The sequence below is a fragment of the Musca autumnalis genome, unplaced genomic scaffold, assembly GCF_047663935.1.
Source record: "Musca autumnalis isolate F117 unplaced genomic scaffold, ASM4766393v1 scaffold_5, whole genome shotgun sequence".
In the NCBI taxonomy this organism is placed as follows: domain Eukaryota; kingdom Metazoa; phylum Arthropoda; class Insecta; order Diptera; family Muscidae; genus Musca; species Musca autumnalis.
The window spans coordinates 175,469,533-175,485,845 of NW_027412088.1; the positions used below are offsets into that span (position 1 = coordinate 175,469,533).

The 16,313-nt window shown below is 36.9% G+C and overlaps 1 protein-coding gene across 2 annotated transcripts in view; it reads left to right on the plus strand.

The window, feature by feature from the left end:
* The window catches only part of LOC141404970 (uncharacterized), a 1,496,028-nt gene that overhangs the window by 1,131,724 nt on the left and 347,991 nt on the right, over nucleotides 1-16,313 (plus strand). The gene's annotated exons all lie outside the window — the stretch shown is intronic.

Consider the following 16,313-nt stretch of genomic DNA (forward strand, 5'->3'; position numbering starts at 1 on the left):
AGGGATAATCGCCAAATTAAAAACAACAACGCCAAAAACAGCAATGAAAGCAACTAAAAACTAATGTAAAACAAACAAACGAACGAACGTATAACAGCGTTTAAACATTGAAGCAGCGGCTATTTAGCCATGAAAATAATGTCATAAAATATGTCCACAAACAATGAATAGAGTAAGCAGTGGTAACAACAACTAACCACAACACCAACGACAACAATAACAACAACAAATTACAATTAAAAATAAATACAATATTTATCACCTGCAATGATCAATGACAGCTAATTACGTTCACATCAGGTTCAGTGAGTGTGGGTGGGTTGAATGGGCAGAAGGGAGCGATTTGAAGTTTGTAAAGTACATGAATGCACATTGTAACGGCTTGTTCCACCCACACCCCTTCCGTCTGCTCATTGTGCAATCAATCATGAGAAAAATTAACATAATTAAATATTACCTAATGGCAACAATAACAATTGCAATGTTACAAGCGTAAAAACCATGGCAACAATTATCCAAAAACGTCATCTGCCGCGGGACACAAACAAAAGTGCACACACCTCCTCCTTTTTTCGGGATTTATAAATAAATTTACATACGTGGCTATGATATATTGAATTGGTGAGCTTAATGAATGTGCATAGGGTGTTGTGCAGAAGAGTGATTATTAAAGAAGGAGCCCTCCTTAATATAGAGAAGGAGCTCATATAAGACCCGACAATTTATGGAGGAGCTCATAAGAGGTCCACCTGTTATAGGAGGAGCTCATAGGAGGTCCGACTATTATAGGAGGAGTTCATAGGAGGTCCGACTATTATAGGAGGTGTTCATAAGAGGTCCGACTAGTATAGGAACAGCTCATAAGAGGTCATACTAGTAAAGGAGCAGCTTATAAGAGGTCATACTAGCACAGGAGGAGTTCATAAGAGCTCCGGCTATTACACGACACGGTCATAAAAGATGCGACTAGTACAGAAGGAGCTCAGAAGAGGTCCGATTAGTATAGGAGGAGCTCAGAAGAGGTCCGACTAGTACAGGAGGAGCTCGTAAAAGGTCCGGCTAGTACAGGAGGAGCACATCAGAGTTTCGACTAGTACAGGAAGAGCTCATAAAAGGTCCGACTTGTACAGGAGGAGCTCATAAGAGGTCCGACTAGCTCAGGAGGAGCTCATGAGAGGTCCGACTAGCTCAGGAGGAGCTCATGAGAGGTCCGATTAATACAGGAGGAGCTCATAAGAGGTCGGGCTAGTATACGAGGAGCTCATAAAAGGTCCGACTAGTACAGAATGAGCTCATAACAGGTCCGATTAGTATAGGAGGAGCTCAGAAGAGGTCCGAGTAGTATAGGAGGAGCTAATAAGAGGTCCGACTATTATAGGAGGAGCTCATAAGAGGTTCGACTATTAAAGGAAAAGCTCATAAGAGGTCCGACTATTACAGGAAGAGCTCATAAGAAGTATGGCTAGTATAGGAGAAGCTCATAAGAGGTCCGACTATTATAGGAAGAGCTCATAAGAGGTCCGACTAGTATAGGAGGAGCTCATAAGAGGTCCGACTATTATAGGCGGAGCTCATAAGAAGTACTGCTAGTATAGGAAGAGCTCATAAGAGGTCTGACTAGTATAGGAGGAGCTCATAAGAAGTACGGCTAGTATAGGAGGAGCTCATAAGAGGTCCGACTAGTATAGGAGGAGCTCATAAGAAGTACGGCTAGTATAGGAGGAGCTCACAAGAGGTCCGACTAGTATAGGAGGAGCTCATAAATGGTCCGACTAGTGCAGAAGGAACTCATAACAGGTCCGATTATTATAGGAGGAGCTCATAAGTGGTCCGACTTGTACAGAAGGAGAGGTCCAACTTGTACAGGAGGAGCTAATAAGAGGTCCGACTAGTACAGGAGAAGCTCATAAGAGGTCCAATTAATATAGGAGGAGCTCGTAAGTGGTCCAACTAGTACAGAAGGAGCTCATTAGAGGTCTGACTAGTACAGGAAGAGCTCATGAGAGGTCCGACTAGTGCAGGAGGAGCTCATAAAAGGTCCGACTAGTGCATAAGAGGTCATATTAATATAGGAGGAGCTCATAAAAGGTCCGACTAGTACAGAAGGAGCTCATTAGAGGTCCGACTAGTACAGGAGGAGCTCATAAGAGGTCCGGCTAGTACACGAGGAGCTCATAAAAGGTCCGATTGATACAGAAGGAGCTCATAAGATTAGTATAGGAGGAGCTCAGAAGAGGTCCGAGTAGTACAGGAGGAGCTTATAAGAGGTCCGATTAGTATAGGAGGAGCTCAGAAGAGGTCCGACTAGTACAGGAGGAGCTCATAAGAGGTCCGACTAGTACAGGAGGAGCTCATAAGAGGTCCGATTAATATAGGAGGAGCTCATAAGTGGTCCGACCACTACAGGAAGAGCTCATAAGAGGTCCGACCAGAAAAGAGCGCCGATTAGTACAGAGGGGGTTCATAGGGGTTCGAATATTAATGGAGGAGCAAATAAGAGATTCAACTGGTATATGAAGAGCTCATAAGATGTGCGACTAGTATTGGAGGAACCAATAAGAGTTCCGACAGGTGTTGGATGAGCTCATAAGAGGACCTTCTGGTATAGGAGCAGTTCATAAAAAGTGCTACTAGTACAGGAAGAGCTTATAAGAGCTTATAAGAGTTCCAACTGGTAACGAAAAAGATCATTAAAAGTCCGACCAATACATGAGCAGATCTTAAGAGGTCCCGCTAGTACAGGATGCGCTCGTAAGGGGTCCGACTCCGATTACTATAGGTGGAGCTCATACAAGGTCCTATTAACATAAGAAGACTCTTTTAAAGTCGTCTATATATAGAAGACCTCTTGAGGTCTTCTATATGCCAAAAAGCTCATGAGAAGCTCATAAAAGGTTCGAATAGCATAAGATGAGCTCAAAAGAGGTCGGAGAGAGTATAGGAGTAGCTCATAAGAAGTCGGACTAGTGTAAGTCCGACATCAGGTGTTCGATTAGCACAGAAGAATATCTTTAGGCTCCTTCTTTAGGTATTGAAGACTTCTGGAGGGCTTCGTTACCTATTTAAGACTTTTTTAAGATTCTTCAATAGAGAATTTTCACTGCTACAACATTTTCTTTAGTTCCATTTTGATAAAACTTGCGGTTCCTCAGCCAAATCGTGAAAACCTAAAAACCCTAAAAATGTGAACATTGACCGCGATTTATTTAAAAGGCGTTCTGGCGATTTTTTTTTTTTTTGATTTTTTTCATCTATGAACATTGTTTCAGAATCCGCAAAAACTTCCCAGGTGTAAGTTCCTTTCATTTAAAGTTGATTCAAGAGCACCGTGAGATGTCTTCTATAGACAACAGAATATCTCTTGAGGTCTTTCATAGACAGAAGAAGATCTTTAAAATTCTTAAATAGATAAAGAGGACCTCTTGGTATCTATGTGTCTTCCATAGAGAGAAGAAGATGTCTTGAGGTCTTCTATATACAGAAGAATAGCACTTGTTGCCTTCTAAAACCAGAAGATGACATCGGGGGGATTTAAAAGTGGAGAAAATTACTCCTAGAGATTTTCTATAGAGAAGAAGAAACCTCTTGAAGTCTTCTATAAGCAGAAGAAGACATCTTGATGTATTCTATATGTAGAAAATACCCCTTGAGACACAAACCCCTTGAGGTATTCTTTAGTCAGAAAAAGACCCCTTAGTTCTCCCATAAGCAGTTGAGAACCTCATGAAAACTTCTAGCAGTATAAACCTAGTGAAGGTCTTGAGTTCTTCTATAGAAAGATGAAGATCTGCTGAAGTTCTCTACACAGGCAGAGGAAGATCTCTTGAGGTCTTCTATAGGCAGAGGAAGACCTTTTGAGGTCTTATATAGCAGAAGAGGACATCTTAAAGTCTTCTATAGGCAGAAGAAAATATCCTGAGGTATTCTATAGGCAGAAAAAGATCTCTGGAGGTTTTCTATGGGCAGAAGAAGATCTTTTGAGGTCTTCTATAGGCCAAGGAAGACCTCTTTAGGTCGGCCATAGGCAGAAAACGATATCCTGGGTAGTCCATAGCCAGAAGAAGATCGCTTGAGTTTTTATATGCAGAAAAGACCTCTACCAGTGAAGGTCTTGAGTTCTTCTATAGAAAGATGAAGATCTGCTGAGGTTTTGTACATGCAGAGGAAGATCTCTTGAGATCTCTCCTATAATAATAGGCAGAGGAAGACCTTTTGAGGTCTTATATAGCAGAAGAAGACATCTTGAAGTCTTCTATAGGCAGACGAAAATATCATGAGGTATTCTATAGGCAGAAGAAGATCTCTTGAGGTTTTCTATGGGCAGAAAAAGATCTTTTGAGGTCTTCTATAGGCAAAGGAAGACCTCTTTCGGTCGGCCATAGGGAGAAAACGATATCCTGGGTATTCCATAGCCAGAAGAAGATCGCTTGAGTTTTTATATGCAGAAAAGACCTCTAAAGGTATTCCATAAGCAGAAATAGTCCCTTGAATACTTCTATAGGCACACACAGAGAAGAAGATCTATTAAGGTCTTACCAAATAAAAATACCTCGTGAAAACTTCTTAACAGATAAGAGGAACTTTTGAGGTCTTCTATAGACAGAAAATACCTCTTGAGTTATTCTATAGGCAGAAAAAAATCCCTTTAGGTATTCTATAGGCCGTTGTCCACTTTCATTCTTCTATAGACAGTAAAAACCCCTTGAAATCTTCTATAGGCAGTATAAGCAAACCCTCTTGAGGTCTTCTACAGGCAGTGAAATACCTCTAAAGGTTCTATATCCAGAAAAGACCCCTAGAGTTATTCTACGGAAAGAAAAATACTTCTTGAGTTAATCTATAGGCAGAAGACCTCTTGAGATGTTGGGCATAGGGAAAAGTCCTATTGAGGTATTCTACACAGAGAAGAAGTCCTATTGAGGTATTTTCAGCAAAGAAGTTAACCCGTTGAAGTGTTTTTTGGATAGAAGGATACCCCTTGGAGTCTTTTATAGAAGAGCAGAAAGAATTATAGAGCTATTCAGTAGACAGAAGAATACCTCAATAAGTCTTTCTTAGAGAGAAGTAGACCTCTTTAGGTCTTTAGCGGAAAGAAGACTTCTTGAAGTTTGCTACAGGCAGAAGGAGATCTTCTGGGGACAGGTATTCTTTAGGCAAACGAAAATCTATTTTGTTCTTACTTAAGCAGAGCAAAACATCTTGAGGCCTCCTCTAGATTGAAGCAGACCTCTTGACGTTTTCTCTAGAGAGAAAAAGGCATCTTAAGACCTTCTTTAGAAAGAAAAAACCTGTCGATGACTTCCTTATAGACAAGAAGAAACTACCTCATTAGGTTCTCTATTGGCAGAAGGAAATCTATTGAGGTCTTTTTTACAGAGAAGAAAACCTGCTGGTGTCATCTATAGACAGAAGAAGACCCCTTGAAGTCTTCTGCAGACAGAAGAAGACATGTTGAGGTATGGTCTAGTCAGAAGACGATAACTTAAGGACAGAAGAGGATCTCTGTAGAGTTTCCATAGTAAGTATACGATTTCTTTGGTCTTCTACCTTATACGACCTTTAGAGGTTTTCTACAGAGTAAAATATACATCTTAAAGTTTTCAATAGACAGCAGAAGACATCTTGAGGTTTTTATACCCTACACCACCTAGTGGGGAGGGTTTTATAAGTTGGTTTTTGCCAAAAAGTTTGTAACGCATCGAAATAATGGTCGTAGACCCATACTTATATATACCAAAATTAATGTCTCGACGAGCTGAGTTGATCTGGCTATGTGTGTTCGTCACCAAATTTTGTGTCCGGGACCCCCCGGAGGGGAGGAAGCTTATTGATTTTGGTGATGGTCGGATAATATTCAGGGGTCGGATTGGCAAAAAAATTATTCGGAGAAAAAGTCAACGCTTTTTTTAAATCGAATATCACAGCTTCTATAAGGGGTATACCAAAAGCAAAACCTGACAATGAAAGTAGAAAATATCACCTTTCTAGAGATGTAAAAGTAGGTTTTCGTAGGTTGTCAAACATCGAAGATAGTCGCAAATAAAATCCAACTTTTCGTCTTTGCGATTTTAATTATAATGACGAATATCTCAGCATTGGTTGGGGATTTTTCAAAATCAAAGCCTAGCTGTGAATGTAGAAAATCCCATCTTTACAATGACGCAAAGTAGGTTGGCGTAGTTGGCCAAATAACAGAGATATCGCGATAGTTGGTAATACATCCAACTTTTCAATTTTTTATCACGCTACAGGTGGCAGTTTTCATCGGATTGTCACGAAATTTTGGTGGTTTATGGGGTCCCGGAAAGGAAGTAGACTACTGATATTGGTGATGGCCGGATAATAGTCAGGGGTCGGAATGGGCAAAAAACTTATTTGGGAAAAAGTCAACGTTTCATTTCGAAGCAAATATCTCAGCGTCTATAAGGGGTATAACAAAAGCAAAGCCTGACAATGAATGTAGAAAATATCACCTTTCTAACGACTTAAAATAGGTTGTCGTAGGTGTTCAAACAACGAATATATCGCATTAGTCGCTAATGAAACCCAACTTTTCCTTTTTGCGATTTTAATTATAATGACGAATATCACAGCTTTAATTGGGGACTTTCCATAATCAAAGCCTGGCTGTGAAAGCAGAAAAAAGTGATGCAAAGTAGGTTGACATAGGCGGCCAAATAACGGAGATATCACGATAGTTGGTAATACATCCCATTTGTCCAGTTTTTTTATCACGCTACAGGTCGCACTTTTGATCGGATCGTTACGAAATTTTGAGGTTTAATTGGTGTCCCATACTGAAAGAAGCCTATTGATTTTACGGATATCCCAATTTTCAATTTATGGAATTTTATTTCCATGTCAGATATTTTAGCTTCTATTGGACATATTCCAAGGAGAGAGCTTGATAATGAAAGTAAACCATCTGCGCTTTAAATCAATACAAAATGTGGCATATATGGTCAAATATCAGAGTTGTTGCAAAAGGCGCTAAGCTATCACAATTTTAATATTTTGAAGTTTTTACTTTAATGACAAATACCTCTGCTTCTATTTGGTGTAATAATATAACTCAATTGTCACGAAATTTTTCACAAGGTAAGACTTTAGGTCGAAGACCATTACTTTTGTATGAAAAATATAAACATTTTATATTTGGGCCATATTTTAATTCCTGGAGGGCATATACAGCCAAAGTAGCCTACATATGAAAAAGGAACGCCTGACTTTTCTCCGATACAAATTGCGATAATGAGTTTGGTAGATAACGGGGCTACTGCGTAATATAAAATGGGGATTCTGTAGAGAACCACATTTTCCAGACAGAGAAATTCCCAGTTTGTGCAAACTTGCCCAAGCGTATTAATTGTCGAATTTAATTTTTTTAAACATATCGCACCTGTTCAACAAAAGTGTAGTAACTAAAAATTTTGCTTGGGATTGCCAAGGAAGACTAAAGGAAAATTTTGGAGTTTCAATTAACTGACATAATTTCGCATATACATTTATCTAATGAATTGCGTATACATATATACTAGTTACCAAGCTTTGCCTTCGTCTGCCACAAAAACAAACTTCCTAATATGCCTGAAGATCGGCCCAACCACCCGTGGATGCGTGGGACTTTGGTAGACTCCTAATTTTTCAATGTATGTCTTAGGTCTAAACAACTCGAAAGAGAATTAATTGAAAAAAGTTTATTAAGAACATGATTAACCCTACCCACTGTAAGAATCTGCCATTACTTTGTCTACTCTTTCGTCAAAAAAATACCGGGTAACTACAGTTTTTGTCTCTACTGAAAAATAGAAAAATTTGAGTTACTACCTTTTTGTTGAACAGGTGCGATGGATCATGGGTCACTTCACTACCTTTTTTCACAATGCACTCGGTGTTGCTACCCTTAAAGTATTTTTGGAATATTAATTTGGGGGAAGGTTAAGGGACATACTGACCTCCTCCTGGCGTATAATTTTGGGATTTATACATACAACAATTTACCGTCGAGTCCGAACGGCGTGTCCTAAGACACCAATTGGAGATAAGTTTTTCATGGCTGAAATTCTCAGGAAATGTCGCCAACATTACTAAGGGGTATTTTGCCACAGTTGATCGATTCCACGGCCAGGAAACTTCAAATTTTCAACGGTGGGAAAATACCCCTCAGTAATATTGGCGACATTTTCTGAGTATTTCAATCATGTAAAACTTCTCCACAAGTTGTGTCTTAGAGCACGCCGTTCGGACTCGGCGATAAACTGTAGGTCCCAATATCAGGAAATATGAATCGGGGTGCACTCACTTATATGAGAGAAGTTTTCTTTGTCCCTTATGGGATGATTGTGGAACAATTATTATATTCTTATTTAAGCTTAATATGATAAGATGGCAGAATCCACAAAGTCATTTCTTACAATAAGTTTATTTGTTCCATAAAGGAATTTTGATTTGCTGAAAGCTAATTCCCAGGGTTAGTGGTGTCGGGTATCACATGGTCGGCCCCGTACGACTATAGCCTTTGCTTACTTGTTTATTTAATTGTTGTCTTATTGGGATGAAGGTCATTTATTTGTGAGAGTTTTATTTTAATTGAATTAATTGAGCTATTATGACCTAAGGATCGTAGCTTATTGGTTGAATGTGTGTGGACATCGTTAGACATCACTTTTTCAATACAAAACCCCTTAGGTCATGATAGCTCAATTAATTCAATTAAAATCAAACTCTCACAAATAAATGACCTTCGTCCCAATAAGACAACAATTAAATAAAAAATGCATAGCATGAGCCCGGCTGCCCGGGCTGATGTTTGAACCTCATTGAAGACGTCTGCTTCCTTGTGGAGTTATTTTTTTTTTCATTTTTTTCTCCCATCGGACGCCTCTCCAGGTGATGGATAGGAGAACGCTCAACCGATATGGAGGGTACCGCAAATATAAAATATGCGGGGCGAACCAAAAAAAGGAAAAAAGGCAGCGTCTGACCAAAGGATTGGCGGCAGCAAACAGCGTCTGAACTCCAGGAGGAGCGGCTGAATGAAAGAAGAAAAACTATAAACCCTTTAGAAGGCAACGGGAAACCACTTAAGTAACAACCCTAGAAAATAATACAAATACAATGAATACAACAAATAACACACGGCCCTCAGTCTCCGGCCAATCGAGGGTGCTAAGAATCGTCGGAGGTAAAACCAAACTCAATATCGGAACCTGGATGTACGAAGTCTCCATTAAGCTGGAAAGTTAGCTAATACGGTATCCGAGATGGACAGACTTAAAATATATAATCTTGGCGTATGTGAAACCTGGTGGCCAGACAGCGGCGATATATGCACTCGAAACGCTAAAATTTTCTATTCAGGAAATCTTACAAAAATCACAGAAATGGTGTTGGAGTAATACTGAAACAAAACATATCAAAATATGTTAAAGGGGGATTCATCCCAAAATCTGACAGAGATATGCTTATAAAGCTGGAAACAAAACCAATAAATAAAAATATCATACAGGTACATGCTCCAACAGAAGAAATAGAAACTTTTTATAAAAACATTGAAGAGTTGATGAAACTAACAAAGCCCCATGAAATTACTATTGTACAAGGTGATTTTAACTCAAAAATTGGCAGTGGGATTGTTCCCGGTATAACAGGGTCGTATGGACTAGGAGAACGAAATGAAAGAGGGGACCGCTTGATTCAGTTCTGCCAAGAATTCAACCTCAAAGTGACAAACACGATGTTCAGCCTTCCAGCGAGAAGATTATACACCTGGAAATCGCCTCAAGTTAGACCAGGAAACATCGTACGCAATTAAATAGATTACATACATATTAATAAATCGGCGCTTTTGCTCGTCGGTAGCAAAAACCTCAACATATCCTGGGGCAGATGTCCCATCAGATCATATACTTCTAATAATGAAGCTTAAGATAAAACTATCTACTACCAAAAAAAAGACTCGGAAAAAGCTAAATACTAATGTTAATAGAAACGATGTGGCAAATATATGGGAAAGAGCAAAAAATACTATGAAATCAATCTCCGAAAACAGCCTTGGCAAAAGCAATAAGCCAAATAAAAATGGTTGGATGTCAAATGAAATACTAAAATTAATGGATGAGCAAATATAAAAATCAAAATTACGAATTGAATCACAACGTCAATAAGAAAATAAAAGCCGAAATCCGAATTGCCAAAAATAGACAACTAAATTTGCAGTGTCAAGAAATCGAGAAGCTTCAGAGTCTATACGACGACTTCAATATACATAAAAAACTAAAGGAAGCATTTGGAGTGTATAAAAAAAGACATCCAAATGTCTTATACAATAGTAACGACAAACCAATATTATCAATAGAAGAGAAGAAGAAAGTCAGACAAGAGCGAAGAGGTACAATAGCAACATTCTGGAACCCCTATAACGAGAAGTGAAATAGAGTCCGCTATAGCATCACTTAAAGACAAAAAATCGTCGGAACCTGATGAGATTCCATCAGAAATATTAAAACTTATAGACTCTAACAAAATTGAGCTACTAACAATACTTTTTAATACGAATTATGAAACAGGAATATATCCTCAAGATTGGGTAAAATCAGTATTTGTAACCATACCACAATGCAGTGTCCGATTTTCCGAAAAACCTGGCCAAAACTCTAAATATGAATAGATTTTGACCTAACATTTGGTTCTTATGTTTTTCCGGCCGCTGATTACATTTTTGATATTATTTAACCCTCAGGCGGTCATTTAAGGGGTCTTTTTGGTCCCTCCTCCTATAAAATGTGATCCTATCGGATCAAAATATTCTACAAATTTGTTCGCCATCAATTTTTACTATGGGTCCTAGAATACACCAGAACTCTATACCTTACCTAAACTCCAGAAATATGCAAATTTATAAACACATTTTAGGGTTAAGGGCGTACTTCATGTGAGTTTTGGCAAAATTGTCATACAAAGCATCATTTTAGAAAAATGCCGTCAAAGACAAAAATGTTCTCTACTTAATTTCACTATAAGTTACCAAAGAAAAGAAATCTCTATTTGCATTACCTTCCAAGAAAATATCGGTATCAATTTTGCCAAAAAACCAAGAAACTAAAATAGGGTTGCAAGCTTCCACCATTTCTACAGTTTTGGAAATATTTGAGTTAAGATCCCTTGGATTCCTTGCACTTTAGGTGTATAATGTCTTTGGTAACTATACTGACAAGAATGCGAGGAATATTTTTCTTAAAAAAATTAACCCTCGTGCGAGTCATAAAAGGGGTCCTTTTGGTCCCTTTTTCCACAAATCTTGAAAATCTCCTATAAAATGTGAACGGATCAGACCAAAATATTCTAGAAATTTGTTCGCCATAAAATTTTACTAAAGGTCTTAGAATATAACAAAACTCCAAATTATACCCAAACGTCAGAAAGTGACCCTATACTATATTCTGACATTCTGAATGAAAGAAAATCTGTACATACCTGCAAGACAAAATATCACATAAAAACAAAAAGTGCAAATATGTGCAGGATGTTTCGATGGAAATTGGTAAAAAAAAACCTTCCTTTTTATGAAATGATAAATTACACGGCCCACAACTATTTTCATAATTTATTGTGAAAATTGATCTTGAAAAAAATTAACAAGTACGGACATCAATTATTAAAGAACGCACAATTCATTGGCGACACTGAACATCTTAAATACGTTTCACATACCTTTCATTACAATTACAAAAAGAAAATATTTAATAACCGTTGTTTATTTTGCATATTATCATAGATTTAGAAACAACTTAAATATTGAAAAGAAAAAAAATTCCAAATATGGTCACTTCGACCTGCTTTTATACCCACTTATTAAACAAGAAATGTATATATTTTTTCATAACTACACGCACTGGGATCCTATAAACAATATCTGACCCTTTTAAGTGTAAATTGATAATTTTTTTTTCGATTTTTGGCCAGGTTTTTTTTTATTTATTTATTTATTTATTCATCTATCGAGATAAACTCTTACAGACTACTTACAAACGGTATTATTATAAAATTAAAATATACTAAATACGTTGTATTAAAAATTAAATATTATCTATTATTTCGAGAACAGATTTTTTGGAAAATCGGACACTGTGCAATGGTCCCAGATCCAAATTTTCTGGCCAAAACTATTTCAACGTCCATTTTGTATTGAAATTAATTATTATTTATAATAAATGTGTACAAACAGCAATTCTTACGTTTTATCGACCAAAATGACCAAAAACTGGCAAAATTTGTTGAACAGGGTGGTCCCGTTTTGTGGGGTCTAAACCAAAAGATTGACCTATGTTAATAATTTTTGGTACGAAGGATTTATATCTTCCAAGAGGTCAAAATACCAAATTTCAGCCGAATCGGTCATAAAGTGTCGCTAAAATCCACAAAATATCTAAAATCGGAAGGTAATTTTTATGTGGGGACTATGACAAAAAATTGACCTATTTTCAAAAAAATTATACGTACTTATTTTCTACACTCTGAAACCCTTAAATATGAATTTTAAGGAAAATCGGTTGATAGATGTGTGTATTACCGTTCTATTTCAATTGGATACTACGTACAGTCACAACAGGTATTTACAAAAAATTCTTCCATCTTAAAATAGAAAAATCCACTTTATTTTAACTGTGGCAAATTTGAGCACGATTTGACTTCTGAATTTATTAGTACAGATCCCCTGCTATCTTTCAAATTCGATTTGGAGGTGGACATATTTGGACATTTTTTTAAAAGTATAAGTATATTTAAAAAATATTTGTAAAAAATAATTTTTAATATATATTGATTTTATTACGCTAATTTTACAAATTGCATCGTTCTTTTTGTAAATATTATGAAAGTACTCATTAACAGCTTCCCGATTCATAATATCTTTGGTCTCACTTCTGTATATTTATGCAGCGACGCAATACAACAAAAATTGTATATTTTACAGCACAAAGTCTGTTTTATTTTTACATAAAAATTGTCAACTTTGGTACTGCGCCAATCAGCGAATACTAACGATATTTACAAAAACTATTTATTTTCAGATGACTTGATGTGTTTTTTTTATTATTCTGAGCAAAAAAAAATAAAATTTCGAAACTTCAAAAATAGGGTTTTGGCCTAAAATTTCCTGATTGAAACCTATGTGCATACCCAAGAAAAGCTACGCCAAATCATGCAATGACTTCATGCTAATAAGTCTAATGAGTCATGCTTTAAAAATATTTCTTAGGATAATACACAAGAGAATTTATCCAAAATGCGAATAATACATGGGCATATCGTCGGTGTCATGCTTAAGTGTTCCATACGCCATTATTGACTTTTTGAGATACAGGTGGTTTCTAGGGTTTTCCGGTATGCTCTTTCTGAATTTCTAGTCGGCTTTCTCCTATCTGCTCTAGTTTCCGACATATCTATGCATCGACGCGAAAGTTTAAACTTTTTTCAGTTATGAAATTATCTGCGAATCTGCAAGAATTAATGGACAAATTATTTCGCCAATTTGGACTAAATATAAACACAAGAAAAACAAAATATATGGTTGTGAGCAGGAAGAATAGCCACAGCAATATTTCCCTGAAAATACAAAATTTCTCAATCGAAAGAGTCCAAAACATTAAATATCTCGGAATAACTTTAAATGACGAATGGGATTGCTCCAAAGAAAAAAGAAGACGTATTGAAATTGCTAGAGACTCGTTCTTCAAATACAAGAGAGTTCTGTCCAGCCATGATATAAATCTTGAAAATAATTGTAGATTTATAAATGCATATACAGTCTGTCGCAAAAGTTAGTATACACCGTTGAAACCAAAATGTATTAGGGATAAAAAGCACAATAACTTATTGAAAACAACAAACAATTAGATTTATTTGAGAGACACGAAGGTCGCCTTCGGTAATAACAATTAAAAGTGCGCAATATTTGCATACATTGGCAAGTACACGGTTCGAATCCAAAAAAGACCAAAATTTATATCGCAATATATACGGTGCCACCGTGGTGCAATGGTATGCACGCCCGCCTTGCACGCAGAAGGTCGGGGGTTCGATTCCCCGGCCAGGCAACATCAAACATTTTTCAACGGTGGCAAAATACCCCTCAGTAATGTTGGCGACATTTTCTGAGTATTTCAGCCTTGAAAAACTTCTCCATAAGTGGTGTCTTAAGACACGCCGTTCGGACTCGGCGATAAACAGTAGGTCCCATATCATTGAGCATGAATCGGGGTGCACTCATTGATATGAGAGAAGTCTCCCTTGTCCCGTATGGGATGTTGTGGAATAATGTTTTTAGTTAGTATACAACGGAGAATCCCCGTGGAACTGTTTAAAAAATTCTTGATATTTTTGAACAAAATGAAGCTAAATCTGTACTTAAGATCATAAAGAGTATATTAATTGGTTTTAATGACAGTTATAGTACTTAAAGTGACAAGTCCAACGTAGACTGGATCGTAAATCCACAAAAATTGGTTATCTACAAATACAACAACTGTAGCGACAAAATTCCGGGTGTTATGCCCTGTTTTTGAATTTTAAAGCCATTAAATGCTCAGAAAAGCTCTAAAGTTTCAATATGGGGTGATCTTGATCGAGTTTCGACTTTTCCTTTTTGAAGAAACGGGAATTTCTTGAAGGAAACCCATACTTTTGAGGCCGTTGTACTTTTGAAACGTGTAATAATCCTTAATGCTTACACATAAGGACTTTCCTTTTCAGTTAATTTTCTCACAAATTATGTCCCTGTTCACATTCCCACCAAAAATAAATAGTAGGAGAACCTCAAGTTCTGGTGTAAGCCCTACAGTGATACTCCCCCCACAGAAGGATATGATAGCTAATTTAAAATTTTAATACAGAGCTTTCTCTGCTGTTATAAAGCATGGATTGTGCAAAACGTTCTGAAAAGCTGTGTTCGCTTCACTTAGGACCAAACTACAACTAAATGGATCAGTTAAAAGTAGTTCATTAGACATTAGTAGTACATTAGAGACTAGGAACACGAGAAGAATGTCCGATACCTGTAGGATAGTATAACTGTAGGGCTTACAACGGACCTTGAGGTTCTCCTACTATTTACTTTTGGTGGGAATATGAAAAGGGGCAACATTTGTGAGAAAATTGACTCAAAAGGAAAGTCCTTATGTGTAAGGATTAAGGATTATTACATGTTTCAAAAGAACAATGGCCTCAAAAGTATGGGTTTCCTTCAAGATATTCCCGTTTTTTCAAACAGGACAAGTGGAAACTCGATCAAGATTACCCCATATTGAAACTTTAGAGCTTTTCTGAGCATTTCATGGCTTTAGAATTCATAAAAAGGACATAACACTCGGAATTTTGTCGCTACAGTTGTTGTATTTGTAGATGATCAATTTTTGTGGATTTTACGATCCAGTGTACGTTGGACTTGCCACTATAAGTACTATAACTGTCATTTAAACCAATTGATATACACTTTATGATCTTAAGTACTGATTTAGTTTCATTTTGTTCAAAAATATCAAGAATTTTTTACACAGTTCCACGAGGATTCTCCGTTGTATACTAACTTTTGCGACATAAATTTTGGTCTTTTTGGTGTTCGAACCGTACATTTGCTAATGTATGCAAATATTGTGCACTTTTAATTGTTATTACGGAAGTCAACAATCTTGTCTATCAAATAAAACTAATTGTTTGTTGTTTTCAATAAGTTATAGTGATATTTATCCCTAATACATTTTGGTTTCAACGGTGTATACTAACTTTTGCGACAGACTGTATATGGTCAACCTTATTATACGCTACGGAGGCATGGGCAATAAAATCATTAGACGTGAAGAAATTAGAATCCTTCGAAATGTGGATCTACCGCCGAATTTTAAAAATATCATGGACTGCCTTAGTTTCAAACAATGAAGTGCTTCGCAAAATGAATCGAAATAGAGAGATAATGATAAACATCAAAATCCAAAAAACTGCCTACCGTGGACATATCATGAGGAATTCAAAATACAAACTCTTGCAGGATATAATAAAATCAAGAATAGAAGGAAAAACTCCTAAAGGGCGAAAGGAATTGTGTTGGATTGCGAATATTCAAGAATGGACTGGAATACGAGACGTGAGACACCTATTTAGTGCTGCCAGAAGCAGAGACATATTTACCGATATTGTGAAAAATCTATGAATTTATTTGAATTTTTTATTAAAAATCCATTGTTTCTTTGTAATTGTAATGGTCGACAACATTCGTATGACGAATAGGCAAATAAAGAAGAAGAAGACGTCTACTTTAT